At 44.7% G+C, this 5,112-nt stretch overlaps 1 pseudogene; it reads right to left on the bottom strand.

The window, feature by feature from the left end:
* Positions 1-2,168: 2,168 nt before the first annotated feature.
* On the bottom strand, positions 2,169-4,235 carry LOC116577982 (annotated as a pseudogene).
* Positions 4,236-5,112: the final 877 nt, after the last annotated feature.

Here is a 5,112-nt window from a genome sequence, read left to right as displayed (position 1 = left end):
TGTGAATTTTTCTTAATGTACTCTGGCAGGATCAGAAAAACAATTAGTGACACCAGCTTCATTTCAATTTTACTCTTGCTCATTTGCATTTGAATTAATGTTATATGCTTAATTTTGGCTTACACCCAAAAGGTATGTCTTGGTTTCTGTGGTATCTTAACATATTCTAACCTTGTCTGGAAATCCTCAAAACTTTGAGACAAAGAACTTCATCATGACAGGTTTCCATAAAGAGAGTGGGAAAGAGAAGATTAGGCAAAAAATTATCAGTTATCTAGTGCCGCTAACTGTGTTATTACAATCAGTAGTGATGACTGGAATGAAAACATTCAGCACATTAATGGTAAGAGCACAGTTATTATAAATCAGTTGAGGACATTAGGCTTTTGAAGTAGCTGCAGTTTCGTGCAGCCTCCTCTTTCTCCCCAGAACCTAGGCATCTTCTAACGGGACAGAGTGAGAGAGGACAGCTCTGGTCCAGCTGAAATGTCAGGAGAAAAGCCAAGCGAACCTCTGTTCTGGGTCCCTCACATCTAGTTGTATGTTTATATTTTGTTAGTAGATATACAGAGCAGCTTTACATGGAGTTTGGGAGGCTTTGGCAGTTAGGCCATCGTCGCCAGCCAGCGACAGCACACTGTCACAATGGACTTTCCCGATTCTCATCAGGGATCCTTCCTCTCTGGCACAGAGGGGCCCATATTGCCCAACCCAGAAGTGCGTGGGCTGCATGCCCAGAGCTGGGGATGGTCTGGGGGACAACCTGATTCCCTCACACCTTGGGCTTCCCTTGGCCCTTGGTCTTTTTGCAAGTTGTCCTATTTCCTGGCACAAGGCGAGTTCAATCCATCTCTTGGCGGACGACAGTCTCTAAGGAAGGACGGCTCAGTGCTGCTGTTTTAACAATCATGATCAAAGAAGCTTAACTTACCAAATAGCAATGCTTTTGTTTTATGTCCTATGTACCAAGGAAATGTTACAAGGTTTTTGTGAAATGCATCTTAGTTTCATTAATAAAGCAGGTTCCTTATTAGTTTAACACTCATGTTCCTGGAATACTGCACATGTAAGTTTCATGGAAATGCTTTTAAGCTTATGCCCTTATCTTGTCCAGTAAAATTACTTTCAAGATATCCTTTTGACTATGTAAACTGGAATTGTTTCATGATTTTGCAATTCAACCAGTATAAATGAAAACATTTTGACAGGGGGAATCCACCACTAATTTCCGCTGGACAAAGTTCTTAAAATCAAAAAAGCCTATTCACACACAATTATATGTAATGACTGTAGTTATCAGTTTATTACACAGATTAATCATTCTTGAATGTACAAGCTCCAGAGGAGCAGTTGGGTCTTTAAATAAATATACACAAGTATTTCCATCAAATGAGTTTTCATGCTTACATCCAGATAGACCTAAGCAGTTAAAAACATAAGAAAAATAAGAGCTATAAGAGTATTAACTGAGAAAGTGAACCATGAGAGACTATGGACTCTGAAAAACAATCTGAGGGTTTTGAAGGGACGGAGGGTGGGAGGTTGGGGTACCAGGTGGTGGGTATTATAGAGGGCACGGATTGCATGGAGCACGGGGTGTGGTGCAAAAATAATGAATACTGTTATGCTGGAAATAAAAATAAATAAATAAATAAATTAAAAAAAAAAAAAAAAAAAGAGTATTAACTGAGAAACCACATACAAACCAAAGAATGTGGAAGAGAGAAAGGGGCTGAAATGTTGACCAGTTAAACTTAGACCTTAAAATACAGGATGTGGGTAGAGTTTCATCTGGTTGGTCATAACTTTCACCTAATACGTAGGTCCTTCCAAAAAACATGAATACAGAAACAGCTTCGTGTTCTTTACCTTGCTTTTCATAACTGTTCTGAGTTTAATGGGATTTCACCTAAAACAATCTCCTACAGGTCAATGGAGCTTTTCTTCCCCATCCAAGCACACAGCATACCCACCACCCCTCACCTTGCCCTTATTTGAATTCAAGTCAGTAAGGAAAACTTTTAGTCTCACTCCTACGTTATGCCTGGAGAAGCGGCTTGTCACACACAGACTTCTCTGCTAGGAAGCAGTGTTGGTACAGAAGTACAGTATTTCTAGTTTGTTTTTCCAAGTATGTACAACACGCAGCACTGCCATATCAGGTTAACCTGTGCACAGGGGAAGATGAGGTGTGGGCTCATAGAAAGCCATCACTTGGAAATCAAAAGGACTTTCTCTTTCAGAGTTTCCCTATCTTTATTTGTAGAGATTATCCAATAATTTCTTTAATTATATCGCATACTTCTGAGTCCATTCCTGAGCTATTCTGTTGTACTTTTCTCTGTTTTGTAGATCCGAGGATTCTCAGGCACTAAAAGGGTCATCTGGATTGGGATCACACAACAGAGAACAGATGGACAAGAGTACTTTTGAAATAGTTAGTGCTGGAGACCACTGTGACCAGAGAATATCAAGACCAATGCTGCCATTACTGTTAATATTTGGATGATAAATTCTTTTTGTAAATGCAATCTCATGTGGCTTGAAGGGGTAATCTGTTGGGAAATGAATTGTCAAGAAAAATACTCCACCCTGATAGGGACTGTCATTCTTGTGGATTCTCTACAGAGCCATCCTGGGCGGCAGGCGGCTGTGGGTCCCAGGTGGGATGGAGAAAGGGGAGGGACTGGGAACGGGGGAAGGGAAGCGGGGCCGCCTCCGTGATAGTGGGGCGGCCAGAGAAGATGGGGAGTTCCGGAGCGCAGGTCCGGCAAGAGGGACTGAGGGCAGGGGCCACTTGACTCCTGAACCTGCTGCAGTGGTCACCGCATCACCTGGCGGCAGCCCCTTTATGTGCTGCCCTCCAATATGCCAGAATCCGCTACCCACGCTGCTGCCACCGCTGCCAAAGCTACCTCTTCCACCTATTTTCAGTGCCCCCGCCTCAGCCACCACAGATGCCTCCGCCAGGAAGCAAGAGGCTAGGCCTTGGGCTTCGCTGGCGCCATTCAGTGGGACAGCCAGAGGGACTGCCTGTTGCAGGTGGATGGAGGGAAGCCCTGGCGAATGGGCGGGCAGCACCCTGGGGGTGGTAAAACACTTTTGTATATATTATCTCAATGCAAAGAGGAGAAAAAAAAAGACATACGTAGCGGTGGATTTTTATGACTCTAAACATTTCTTCCACTTATCATTAATAAGGGATAAAGTGAAGGCAAACTCTGGATGTTTTTAAATAGTGCTTATTTCTGTAAGTGCGGGAGAATGGGGCCATAGGGTCTAATTCTCAGTCCCAGGGACTGTCGTTGCTTTGAAGTTCTCACAAACTTTTTCTTTTGACTGAATCATATATTTTACTGCATAAAAACAGATTTTTATCTTGAGAAAACTGAGGTTAAAAAGAAAAGATTACTGTCAGTATCAATTGAAAAGGTGGAGAAAAGAAACATTCAGTAATTTTTGCTGTTCATTGGAACATATGTTTATCAGTATATAACCCCCCTAAGACAGACCATGGAGACTAGATCAATCTAGGTGTAATGTGCTGAATTTTGGTGCAGAAATGAAGGGTAAAATATTTGTCTCCATGAGGACAGATCCATTACTGCACTTTTCAGAATGTCAAGATTACATTTGAAAAGTAGTTGCAATTTTGTCCCATTTCCTAAAGATAATTCTCTGCTTGTACTTCACACGGAAAAATCTGTGACTTGAGGAACAAGATGGCGGGGAAGTAGGAGGAGGCGCCTTTTCAACCTGTATCCTAAAGTGAGCTGATTACCTACCAAAGAACTCTGATCATCCATGAAATCAGTCTGAGATCAGAATTATACATGTCTGGATCTCTACAGGGGCAGAAGATGCCAGTGGGCAGGTAAAGCGGTGTGGGAACGGTGGACTGATATTGGAAGATAAACAAAAGGGGGAGGGAGCCACCAGAGGCGGCCAGTTGGAAAGTAATACCCCCAATACGAGAGAGAGTGCCCTGCATCTGGGGACCAGCACTAACTTGGAGACTGGTTGAAAGCACTCCAAAAGAGCAAAGGATCGCAGGGGTGGGGGAAATTGTGGGAATCGGGGCGGCTATGGACAGGGGCTTAAGTCCCTCGTCCCAGGACAGCCTCCCCGGTGCTGAGCCAGAGAGAGTGCGGTGGAGAAACCAGGTCTTGGTCCCTAAGTCGCCAGCGCACCTGAGAACACGTGGGGTCCGGCTCCTGTGAGGGGATGGGAGCCATGCCGGACAGCAGAACACGCGCGAGCCCTGCTATAGAGCCTGAGATGTGCATGCCCCTCATCCTCCCCTGAGAGAGGTACAAAGGCCCAGCTAGCGCCCTTTGATATGCGCCATTGTTTCAGAGCCTAAGATGCGTGCACCAAACTCTCCCCCCAGAGAGGTGCACGAAGGCCCAGCCTGGTGCTTTCACCTGCGCCCTGTTCTCAGAGGCCGAGACCAGTGCGCAACCCACAGCCTCCCCTGAAAGAGGTGCGTGCAAGTGGGTGCTCTTAGACCCAGGAAGACCAGGCACTCTCAGCCCAGGCCAGAGAGAAAATCTCAGTGTGCAATTGCTGCTTGGAACCTCTCTGGTGGTCTAGAGCTGCCCAGACAGCTGCTGCTGCTGTGCCTTTGGGTACAAGCAAAAGATCCTGCGTCCCCAGGGACCGCGACTCGGAACCTGCTCTGCGAGCAGCCAAGGGGGAACTTATTTGGGCTCTGCAGCCAGATTGAGGCTTCTCTCTGAGAGGGAGGTCAGGGTGCACTTTGTTTTCCTCTAAAAATACAAAAACCATCAAAAGTGGTCAAGGTGAGGGGGGAAAAAAAAAGTGAACAAACATAAAAGCCGCCAGAGAACAAAAGCCTAAAAAAAAACCCAGTTTCCTCAGAGCCCACCCCCTTGAGGGGGACTGAAGGACTTAACTCAGGGAACATCATTGACTGAAAACCCACGTGGCAGTCCCCGGCCTCAGAAAACAAACCAAGAAAGAAAGAAAAAAAAAAAAAAAAAAAAAAAAGGACGACAAAAGAACAACCACCACTACTTCATAGGAAAACTTTTATCTTTTACTTATTTCCACTACTCTGGTTCATTTTCTTTTATATATATAATTTTTTTT

Source organism: Mustela erminea, chromosome 18, assembly GCF_009829155.1.
Source record: "Mustela erminea isolate mMusErm1 chromosome 18, mMusErm1.Pri, whole genome shotgun sequence".
In the NCBI taxonomy this organism is placed as follows: domain Eukaryota; kingdom Metazoa; phylum Chordata; class Mammalia; order Carnivora; family Mustelidae; genus Mustela; species Mustela erminea.
Note: the sequence above shows the minus strand (reverse complement) of the source record. Positions and strands in the feature narration are given on the sequence as shown.